This window comes from Tamandua tetradactyla, chromosome 8, assembly GCF_023851605.1.
Source record: "Tamandua tetradactyla isolate mTamTet1 chromosome 8, mTamTet1.pri, whole genome shotgun sequence".
Lineage (NCBI taxonomy): Eukaryota > Metazoa > Chordata > Mammalia > Pilosa > Myrmecophagidae > Tamandua > Tamandua tetradactyla.
The window spans coordinates 86474277-86486487 of NC_135334.1; the positions used below are offsets into that span (position 1 = coordinate 86474277).

At 47.8% G+C, this 12211-nt stretch overlaps 1 protein-coding gene and 1 non-coding gene across 7 annotated transcripts in view; one reads left to right on the top strand and one right to left on the bottom strand.

Moving 5' to 3' along the window:
* GALNT18 (polypeptide N-acetylgalactosaminyltransferase 18) overlaps positions 1 to 12211 on the bottom strand; it is a 390932-nt gene that overhangs the window by 314223 nt on the left and 64498 nt on the right. The window lies entirely within an intron of this gene.
* On the top strand, positions 89 to 305 carry LOC143645437 (small nucleolar RNA U3). The gene has a single exon (XR_013157145.1). It is a non-coding gene; the product is annotated as a small nucleolar RNA U3 (small nucleolar RNA).

A 12211-nucleotide genomic window follows, 5' to 3' on the forward strand; every position in this document is an offset into this window, starting at 1 on the left:
TAATATTTTTGAGAAGACAGTAACAAATCACCATCCACTTAATGTTTACAGCTGCCATGGACAAAGCAGAGGTGGTAGGCTTCAGATTAATACTATGCTTTCAGGGATCACTTCTATAGTTTGCTACTAGAGAGGGTTCTCTGAATGTGTAGGGCCTTGGAAGCCACAAGAATGAGGTACAGTTTTCTCTCCTGAGTGTGAAGCTAGCACTTGGGTGTCATTTGTGGCAACAGCCATTTGCTATTGATGATTGTTCTTCTCTTGCTTTTGGGAGAGCAAGAGGGAGAGGATGCAGTCTGAGGGGTTCTCATCAAAACAAAATACAAAAGTAGAAACGGGATCAGTTGATTAGACTCCTCCAGCTCTGAACATGGGGTCAGTGCCACAGGAGATGGGCTGGGGCTGGGGCTGGGTTGGGGGGGAGGGCCACACCACCATCCATGTGGGAGGCGTGGTCAGGCAGGGCATGGCAGAAAAAGATAACTGGAGCCCATAGTTTTTCTACAGCAGGATGTCAGCCAATCCCCAGGGGATATCTATTTCCCTAGGCTGAAACCCACCCAGCCTTCTGGGCTTGGACCAGCTCTGTCAGGCCTGGGCCTGCAGGGGGGGGAGAAGGCAGAGTGTCACAAGCATCTCTCAGTCTCAGCTACTGAAGCAGAAACTTTATTGCTTCAAACAATCACCTGGTCCTGGGAGCCTGTGTGCCCCTCTCTGGCAGCTCTCCAGTCTAGGAGACTGGAGTCTGCTGCCCCTTGGGTGAATCCTGACTTCCCAAACTTGGGGCCTCAGGCAGGCTACTCACCCTTTCGGGCCCTGGTTCCTAATCTCTAAATGGGGGGTATACACCAGCCGTCCAAAGAGCCAGCCCAACACCCTTCTCAGTGTTCACAATCTCCTGCAGGAAAAGCCACAGAAAAGATAGAAGACCATATGGGCCTGAGTCCTGTGGAGAAGCCTCATGCCTACCCTCAGCGGGCCTCTGCAGAACCCAGCTTCAATTGCAAAAAAGCCAACCAGTCACCATGTCTGACTACTGGGAACAGTGAGGGAAGCTGTTTACACTGGAGGCCACAGGAGGTTTCCAGGGACCCCTGGCTCCCCCAATGAACTAATAGATCCATCTCAACTACTTACATTTATTTACTGATCATTAAAGATTTTATCTAAAAACTGTAAGAAATTCTATATTATCAACACCCCTTTTCAACATGAAAAAGTTAGAAAAGGCATAGCCCCAAAAAGAAGAAGGAAGGGTTATAACAAAGAAGATAGGATTTGACAAATGAGTATGACTGCTGAATCACTATACTGATATTTCTTTTAGCTTCCAGTGTTTTGGAGCAGCTAGAAGGAAACACCTGAAACTGTGGAATAGTAACCCATACCAAACTATGGAACCCGTTCTGTAGCTGCATGTTGCAGTGCACTTTGAAAATTATTGCTTTTTCTTTTTTGTGTATATCTATGTTATATTTCATATAAAAAACAAAACTGTAAGAAAAGCTACAGTTGGGTCTTAGGAAGCAAAGTAAAGCAAAATAAAACAAAACCTTAGGACCAAACTATTGGAAGGTGCTGTCAAACAAAGGAAGATGGATCAGAAATGAAAAAGTTTCTCTTAGACTATGTGCCAGTTTGAAAGTATTATACACCCCAGAAAAGCCATGTTTTAAACATGGATTAAAAACATGGCTTTTCTGGGGTATTGATAAGATTCAATCTTATGGGGGCAACGTTTCTTTTAATCCTAATTCAATATTGTAAGTTAGAATCTTTTGATTATCTCCACAGAGCTTTGACACACCCAATTATGAGTGTGACCTTTTGATTAGATGGAGCTGTGACTCTATCCATTCCAGGTGGTTCTTGATTAGTTTACTGGAGTCCTTTAAAACAGGAAGCATTTTGGAGAAAGCCAAAAAAGACAGAAATATCACAGTCAACAGAAACTTCAGAACAGAGCTGACAAAGATACCAACACTTGGAGAACAGAAACACGGATGTCTGCAGCTGCTTGTAGCCCAACAGATGTCACCAGGAGATGTTAAGCAAGCCGGAACCTGGAGAGAGCCAAGGAAGTCAAGAGATGAAAACCAGCCCCACAAAAGCTAAGTGAGGAACCTCCACAGGAACAGAGGCTGAAAGCAATGGAGCCCAGGTGCAAGGGGCCAGCATGCATTCCCCGCTGACAGAGGTGTCCCAGATACATTAGCCTTTCTTGAATTAAAGTATCTTTTCCTGGATGCCTTAGTTTGGACATTTTCATAAGCTTTGAACTGTTACCTTGTAACTTGTTAAATTCCCCTTTTTAAAAGCCATTCCAGTTCTGGTATATTGCCTTCTGGCAGCCTGTAAACTAAGACTAAAAGGGAAGCCCATGGCAAATTGGAATTTGCTTTACACAACTGTGATATAGGACTTTCAGACACAGATCTGTTCAGCACCTCACAGAGGTAAAGGACACCTGTGTTCCCATGACCCACCATAGGAAGAAGGGAAGAAAAAGGTACTAGTCTACATGTGCACCCCGGCCACTGGCTAACTGGGCAACCTTGGACAAGGGGTTTAACCTCTCTGGGTCTCAGTTCCCTTCTCTGAAAATGAAAGGGATTTAGACTAGAAAATTCCAAAGTTTTTTTGTGGTTCTAAAATTCTTTCTCCCCTCCATGTACATATTTTAAAATAGAGATAGTCAGTTCTGCCTCCTTAGCATGTCATCTTCTTGAGGGCTTAGACTATGTCCTTGCAATGTTGGCAAAGAACCCTGGAAGACACAAGGTAATTGTTTCTCTTCCTTGTTGCTATGGAAACTTGCAGCTCCTACATCCTTGGAGCTAGGACAAGAGCATGCTGAGGGCCCCTCGGTGATTTGGGTTTGTATTGTCCACTTCCACATTGCTTGAGGACCCGAGTGCTTGCAGAGCTGAATGTGATGGCTTGCCATACGAGTTACTGCCATTTCTCCTATAATTAACACATTTCATTAGAAACCTTGTAATCATAGCAATCACATTAGCAGTTCTGAGATGGCACGAAGGGGCTCCCATAATTAGATCCCCACTTTGGCTCCGAAAACCGATTCTTGCCTTCTGGGAGCGTCCTCTGGTCTGATCTGTGATTTCGGGATGATCCCTGCCTTTGAATGATAGGATATGTGATTCTCTGTGTAACACATCAGACTCAGCAGCAGTGAGTCAGAAACACAGGTCTTTGATGGCCCAAACAGAAGCGTGTAATTGGCAGAAAGACCGACAATGAGGGTGCTGTCTGTGCAGGCACTGAACTGTCAGAAGGGACAGTGTGGTTAGAAAGCCCTCCCGGCCTGTATTAATCCTGTGAAATGCATCAGACCTGCTGTAAGACTTGTACAATATTATGATTCACTTTTCAACTCCAGTAGTCACTTTGGAGAGCAGGAACGCAATCACGTGAACAGACGCTGCCTTGCCCCTAACAAAGCAGGGACGGACGGCAGGCCCCCTTGCTTACCCCAACATCCAGTTCTAAGACCACAGTGGTTCCCACGGACTGAAATTAATGGGATGACACCGTGGCTGCCAATGTTTCTCATTATCATGCTCTGCTCCGATAAGCTCTTTCACCCTTCATCACCAAACAGGGGCGGCTCGACACCCTGTGAATAAGTGCCTGCCTTTGCCACGCGTGGTTCAGACTCAGAACCATCGCCAACACTTCCATCTCCCACTGTGCCTAACCGGGCACCACCTCGCCCTTGCACTCCACCTCTGTCACCATCACTGCCCCTTTCTCACCTTCCAGGCTCCCAGCCGGGCTGCCTGCCTTCACTGTTACCCCCTCCAATCCATCCTCCACCTGCAGCCCGAGGGACCTTTCTAATCCACAAATCTCATCATTTCACTCCCTACTTAAAATTCTTCCTTGGCTTTCTGAGGCGTGTGAGATCAAGCCTTAATCCATTAGCCTGACAAATGAGGGTCTTCCTGAGCTGGCTTCTCCTCCCTGCTCCTACTCCTGCCCCAGCACCGTAGGAACAGCTCTTCCTTCCTAGCTCAGAACTCCTCCTCCTAGAGCCATTCTTCCTTCTGGTCCACTCACCCCACCAGGCAGAGCAAGCCCTGGCCACCTCTGTGCTGCCATAGCAACCTGCGCTTACTCCCCAGAGCTCTCCTCCACCCATGCTGTATGCACAGTTCTTTACATATCTCTCTCCCCTCCAGACCATGAGCTCTTTGTGGGCAGAGATCCCATCCTCGTCATTACAGCAGACAGCACAGTGCTGGCACACACCTCCAATTCCTCAGTGAGTGAATGGGTGAAAAGTGAACAAATCACCAATACTACTGCTTTTCACTTGCCAAAGAATAGTTCCTGCCCCAACCTAGTAATGGAAATCAATAGAGCCAAATTCACAGAGGAAAGGGCCTAGGCACTTGAGAAGGGTATGTCCAGTAGAGAGACAAGAGCACAGACTCTGGAGTTAAACCACTTGGGCTCGAATCCTGCCTCTACTGCTTTCTAGCTGTGTGATCTTGAACAACTTTATTCAGTCCTCTGCGCATCTGTTTCCCCACCCGTAATATGGACAGGGAGAAATAATATGACCTTCTTCATTAAGTAGGTGCAAGAACTAAATGTGTTAGTGTAAGTACTTGGTAAGTGCTCAATAAGTATTTATTAAGGAGTCCCCAGTTTGCTGGTTTTCTGCCTCTGCCTTTTAGCAAACAAGCTATGGCTAAACGGCTATAGTATCTTGGATATTTCTAGAGCCTCCATCTCAGACAGGTGTTTGGTTAATTCCAGCCTTGTTAGTATGTGACAAGTTGGGGTCCTTGGGTACAGACCCTTCTCGAGGGGTCTTTGAGGGGCAGTGGAATCTGTGGCACAGGTGCTCCTCCTCATGAATCCATTCCCTCACAATAGGAATATTCGAACTGGGCCACCTTGGCCCCCACCATGGTCAGACAGAGGATATGGTGCAGGACAAAAGGGGCTCAAGTTGGGTCTCTGGGTCTGCATTCAGGAGCTGGTGATGCCCCAAATTTCAACTCAGGTTGCCTCTTCTCTGCTACCCTGTCCCCCTCCTTGCCCTCTGCACAGGACAGTTACTCACCAAGTGTGGCTAAACCTTCCCATCCTGGGAGAATGGAGCATGGCAGGCCAGGGGTCAGGGTGTATGGGAGAGGAGTAGGGGAGCATGGAATGGTGGAAAGCCTGGCTTTGGTCTACTGGATTCGAGCCTGCCCTCTCCCCCAAGGCACTGAGTGACCTGGCGCAGAGCCCATCCCTCCCCAGGATGTAAGTTTTCCATCTGTAAATTTAAAGCCCAGATTAGACCATTTATTCCCACATCCTGTGCTCTGTGATGTGAGTCAGGCCTCAGAGTAGGCCGCAGTGGGCACGTGCAGCATCCCCCCATTTCCTTCTTCTGGTGCTCCCGCCTCTGATTGCTTCTGGTAACACCTGCTCCTCCCCAAACAGGAAAACCTTTACAAAATGCCTTTTCCTTTCTCCAGGCCCAAGCCAAGAAACCTCAAACAATAAAAAGCCAACCCCGCCTTCTGTCATGGTTCTCCACCAAGCATAATAAAAACTGATGCTGTGAGCCCTGGAGTGGGGTGCACAGCTCTTCCTTTCGTGTTTCCTCCCTGGAAGCTGAGCAGCACTGACCACTCCAGCTGAGAGAACCAAAGGGCCTTGGGACGTGGCCCGCCCCCTCCAATGACGGGCCAAGCTGATAACAAATAGGTCCGATGGGACCCCTGAGCTCCTGGGAAGCCTGGCCGCTTTGATCGGAGGGTCTGAATTAGGTTTGGCTCTCAATGCCAGCCTAATAAGAACTGAGAACCATCCTGAGGGCAGACTCCGTGTGCCACGAGTACTGGTTGTTCCTGCTGATTTATTTTCAAAGACACCATCCATTTATTAAAATCGAAACACTTAGACATCCACTAAGGTCTTGTTCTGTGCCAGGCACTGCACTAAGTGCTTTGGATGCATTAAGTCATGTAATTATTTGTTTATTTGACAAAAAAAATAATATACACTGATCATGGGCCAGAAACTGTTAGGTGCCGAGATACAGCGTGAAGCCAAACACACAGGTCCCTTCCCTCAGGGAGCAAACAATCTAGGATTGCGGTTCTCAAATTTAGGTTTGCATCTGATAAAAATCACCTATCCTATTAGCTCTGGACCACACCCTCTAATAGGAATATTCCGTTTCTCAAGCATCCCATCCCTAGTTCACATTTTGAATAATACTGATCTGGGCTATGGAAGAGGTATGTTAATATCGTCCTCAGGCTACAGATGAAAAAACTGAGGTTCAGAGAGGCTAAGTAATGTACACTAGATCACACAGCTCATGAGGGACAAAGCTGGGATGAGAGCCCAAGTGCCTAATGACAATGTTATTCTGCTTTCCCAAATCTCACCCAAATAATTATTACCCACAGAGTATAAAATCATTCTATTGTTGTATAACCTTTACAACTACCTAGCCAGTGAGGTAGGAAGTATTACTATGACCCCCATTTAATAGACGATAAAAATGGGGCTCAGAGAGTATAAGCAACTTGCTCCACGTCACATGCCCAGCAGACCCCAGAGCCACAATTTGAAGCCAGGTCTCTCCAACTGCAAGGCTTGTGCTCTAAGACCTCACTGTGCCTCTTTGGAAAGTTCTTCAATAAAGGGAAAGAGCAATCAGATGGAAGCACAAAAACTAAAACCAGCCTTGGGCAAAAGGGAAAGACAAATTTGCAGAGAGAGGAGCTCCTCTGTCCCTGCTCTCTGGGTGTGTGAATGGGCACACAATTTCTGAGTCACCATGTCCCATGGAGTCCAGACCATGGAATAGGAAATCCCATCATACATGCACATGGTTATGTGGATGTAAGCTTGTCACCACACATGTGACAAGTGTCCTGGCCACTTTCAGACATGGATGTGCACACAGTATATCAAGGCCACATTCCTTGAAATCCCAGTATTGGCAGGTGGTCTCTGCTGCCCTAACTCAGTCACCACAGGTTTAAATAGCATCCACTGACAAGTATTTTCCAATCAAAAGAGTCTTTAGCAGCCAGAGTGCAGGTTTAAAGGTCAGTTCCCTATTCAGGAGATAGTCACACAGATAGAAGGAACAGAAAACTCTGGAGTTGGAAAGGGACTGCCTGGAGGGTGGCATCTGAAATTATGCATTGCTCTGAGCTGCCTACAGAGTTGCAGCACCCAAGGGAAGGCTGGATCTCAGAGGGGACTGAGTCTTTTTGCATTTGCATGGCAGGTGCTGCTGGACAGATCATCAGACAACCTGCAAGGAGGCAGGGTGGGGGGTGTGTGGCAGAATGCCTGTCCAGTACCCCAGGAAAGCACAAGCTAACTTCTCCAGGAGCCTGGACACCCTGGGGTCCTGCAGAAGGTTGGCAAACAAGCAGGAGCCTCCCCACACCCCCACCCCACCCGTCTCCCCACCTTCAGCCAGGCTACCAGTGTGGACTCCCTTCCCAGGCATCTTTGATTCACACCTAATCCCTGAGAAGGTTTACAAGCCCAAAGTGAGCCAGCTGCTTCGGCTATGTAGGCCAGAACCACAGCATACTTGGAGGACAGGGGCACAGGATGGAAGTGTGGCCACACCCATCTGCCTGGGTAAACAATTCCTCCAAGCCTGTCAACACAGCCAGGACCTGAGTGCCACCCAGACTTCCTCTTTTCCTCACGCACCTCGTCCTCCAGCTTCTGCCTTTTTACACTCTCTCTGTCCTGCCACACCTATGCCTCTGGATCCTGTCGTAGCATCATCTCTTTCTCGTTCTTTCCTTCTTTCCCTCCTTCCTTCTTTCCTTCTTTTGGAGGCTAGAAATCTGAAATCAAGGTCTCAGTAGGGTTGGTTCCTTCTGGAGACCCTGAGGGAGAACCTGGTCCTTGCTGCCTTCTCTCTTCTGGTGGCTGCTGACAATCCTGGTATTTCTTGGCTTGTGGAATCACTCTAGTCTCTGCCTTCTTCCCTACATGTCTACTCTTTTTTTTTTATTTTAGTGTATTTGAAAAGTTACAAATTTTCCAAGCACTCTGTGTCTTCCTTTTGGTAACCTGTAATCTACTTTCTATCTCTAAGAATTTGCTACTTTTGGACATTACATACAAGCAAAATCATACAGTAATTTTTCCCCAAACAGGCCATGCTATCTACTGCAGTGAATACTCTGAATGTTACCTATTTGTTCCCCAGTTCCTCATCACTTCATTTTACAAAAATCCTGGAGGGCTTGGCACATACCAGGCACTTGGAGAATTTTTAGATTGGAAGGATGGACAGAAAAGTGGATGGAAAGGTGCATGAGGAGTCTTTCCTTTGACTCTTGCCATTTTCATCAGATGCCAATATAACCCCTCTGGAAACCTGATCACATTTTCAAAACACAAAGGCAGTCTGATCTCTACTTACAAACTAATTAAGAGGAAAAGCAGCATCATGCTGGGAAGGCAGGAGTAGAATCCAGGCTCTGAAGACAACTGGGGTTGAGTGAATTTAAGCAAATGGCTTAATCTCTCCTCTTAGCTTCCTCCCCTGCCTGCCAAGGACAGTGTGAAGATAAGATGAAGACCACCAATGAGCTCTGGAAGCCATGACATGCTTTGCATCTGCCAACACAGTGATTGCAAGCATGCAGCTGGGAAGTATTTGGGTTTGGAACTGGGGTGCTGAAGAGTTGGGGGGAACACTGGAGGAGGAAGAGCACAGGAATTAGGAAAACTCTGGTTCAAATCTGAGGGCACATCACTCACCATTCCAAGAACATGTCTTCATCTGTGAGATGGGACTAGTAATACCTACCTCCTGGAGCTATTGTGAGGATCAAATGAGAAAATTTATAGAAAGTATTGATTCCACTCCCTGATGTATAGAAAGTGCAGAATAAATGGCAGCCACTGCTGCTGGAATAAGGTTCTAATGTCTGAGCCCTTTTGCTTTCCATGGGCAGGGGCCAGGCCCTCCAGCATCAACTTCCTCTGGGTGAGACTGTGCTTTCCTGAAGGCTGGGGTGAAGGGAGGGTGGAGGTGGCCACAGAGGAGCTTCTGGCCCACTCCATATAACGTCCAGCTCAGGCAAGGTGTCCAGACAGCAGGTGATGCTGCCTTCGAAGCCAGCTGCAGGTAATGAGCCCGGGAAACAGAGTGTTCAGGTGGATCTTCTCAGCAGGGACTGCTCTGCTTGAAGGCCCAGGGCTCTTCCCCAGGCTTCAGAGATTCCCATGGCTCAAGACTCTGTAAAGCTGCCAGGCGTGCCTCCCTCTCCACAAACAAAGGAAGGCCACATCTGCCATCAAGGGCTGCAGGGAAGTCCCTCTCCAGTGCCCATGTGGAAAGGGAAGAAAAGCTAGGCCAGAGCTGCTCCAATAGCACAGAGGCATGTTGGTCTGATCTGGCCCTTTGGCCCTGCCCCATGATTCTTAGGGGCCTAACAAGGCTCCCTGAATCCACGCACTCTCCTTATCCCATCTTCCACACTGCAGCCAGTCAGCAGTATAAACTCAGATCTGATTCCACCCCTTTATAGTCCAGGATCCTTCAGTGGCAGCTTCCTATTGTCCTCTGGAGAAAGTCCAAGTTCCTTGAAATGCCATTCAAGGCCCCTCAAAGCCCTTCTAGCCTCTCCTCCTACCCCACACACTCTGTCCACCATCCCTGGAATATACTGTATTCATTTACGCTTGTGGGCATTTGCACATGCTGTTCCCTTTGCTTGGAATGTCTCAGAGTCGCTTAGCAAGGAGGTGACTCTGAGCTCCACACTCCTTCGGTGGGAAGGGTTTGGGAGGCTCTGCTGTCGATGGTCCCAGAACAGCCCTGCCCCCATGGTGCTGAGACCAGGACAGCCGTTCCCATTTCCCAGTTCCCAGGGTCTCTGAATTTGACTTTATTATAAATCACTGTGTGACACTGTGAGCACCTGGTCAATGGCTATACAAATAAAGCCAGTACAGATTCTCACCTGCATCTCCAAAGGCCTGACCAGCCCAGCTGCAAAAAAGAAAACAGCCTGACATTTCCAATGAACTTTGTTCTTACCCTCAATCACCACTCAGTGCATGGCACACCTGAATGGGTCTGCAGGAAGGACGAGCCCAGAGAGTGGAGGCAGCCCCTTTCCAACACTATGTGGGAAAGCACCGAGAACTTCGCCAAAACTGCTCCATCTGACCCAGTTTACCTGTCATACTAGGTCTCTGGTCACTGCCAGTGTTCAAAGAAACCTCTCCACGGCCTCCACTCTAACATCTGGAACTCCTGGACCTCCAGGACCAAGGGCCTCTCCATTTGCCAGTGCAAAACTGATCACTTCCCTCCACCAAGAATGATTCTGCACATCCAAACAAGTTTTTAATAACAACAAGCCTTAGGCACAGAAGAGTAAACACGTGCGCAATTTATCACTTTCCCCAGGACAACAAACTCCACTTTTGCATGCTTAAAGTCACCTTTCCAAGGCAGTATTTGTAAATTAAATAAATACATCTTTGTATTTATTGAGAACAGAAGATTCAGGACAAATGGCAATCTTTTTGTTTTTTTGCTTATCATGATAGATGGTTTCCTGGTGGGCAATGGTTTATTATTATTTTTTTTTTAACATGGGCAGGCACTGGGAATCGAACCCAGGTCCTCGGGCATGGCAAGCAAGCATTCTTACCTGCTGAGCCACCGTGGCCCGCCCGGGCAATGGATTCTTCATCTATACTCTCATTCTAATGGTCACAGAGACTACTAATTAGAACTCCCAAATTCTAATGGGTGTGGCTGGATATATGTCTTATGGCTGGATATATAGCTACCAAGAAAAAAGACTACATTTCCCAGCCTCCCTTAAAGCTAGGTGTGGCCATCTGATTACATGTTGGACAATGGGATGTAAGAGGAAGTGTTATGTGCAACTTCAGGAATAGTCCTTAAAGGGAAGAGATGTATCCTTCCTTCTGGCTGGAATGCATACATAATGACCAGAGCTGGGACAGCCATCCTGGACCATAAACTGGAAGGTTCATATTGAAGATGACTGAGCAACAAGCTAAAAAAGAAATGCAGGCCCCTGCTGCTGCAGTAGCCAGATCAGCCTTTGTTGCTTAACTCCAGACTTCTTAAATATTAGAGAGAAATACACTTCTATCTTGCTTAAGCCCCTGTTTCATTGGGCTTTCTGTCACTCACTGCTGAACCTAATTCTAATTGAATGGCAGATGACCTAAAAAGCCTTGGTCCATACTTTGAAGCATCTGCCTGTGCATCAGTGCCAAATGCTACACGCAGAGCCATTCTGTCCCATGTCTGGGCCTCTTTAAGGGGATGCTTCTTTCTAAATGGAGGGTACGACCCCGGTCTTTAGCTGGAACTTGTCACTGGCAAAGGCTGCCCTGGCCCTTGAGTTCCCTTCTCCAACCCTCTATCTGCCCCAACCTTCCAACATGTCCACTGACCAGCTTATCTGACCAAAAGCTCTTTCCCACTATCTTACTTCTTCCTCCACATTGCATACAGGCCATTTCAAGGAGTGTTTTCCAAGCAGCTCCCCTCTTTGATCTGTTCTAGCTACAACTCCAAAGGTTAGGTTAGGGCTCGAAATGTTGCCCCTCCCCTGCTCCCACCTTCCTCAGAAGAGTCTAGTCCATAAAAACATCCCTGCAGACTCATTCCTTCTTTATTCAGCCCTCCTCTGAGACAGGATAGGGGGTGGAAGGGAGGGATCGAGGAAAACTATGTCAAGGGCTTGTTCCTGGCTTATGTACCTTCCCAAAAAATTCAGCCCACACCAGTCCTGATCAGACCAAAGGAGCCTACTGGGGAAGAGGGATGCAGAGAGGAGAGGCAGATGCTATGGAAAAAGTAGGCAATGACTCCAGACAAGACCCTGGAAGCAGCCCCAGAGAACACTGCAGGGTGTTACCAATGAATGTATTCAGCCTTGCTGGGTGTTGCCAACCAAGGCATCCAGCAAGGAAGGTAAAGGAACAGGGACTGCTCATCTCGGAGCCCCTGAGGGGAGCAGGCACAGGTAGTTCCAGCCCAGATGGGAACATAGAATTCAGTGTCTACATCAGGTTGACAATTTCTAGCCTTCTTTGGGCTCCAGTCTCTGGAGGTGCAGGGTGAGGGGACCTCTGCCCAGGACCTCCATGCCTGGGACTTCTTGGGGGAAGAAGCAGATTTCCAACAGGACACATT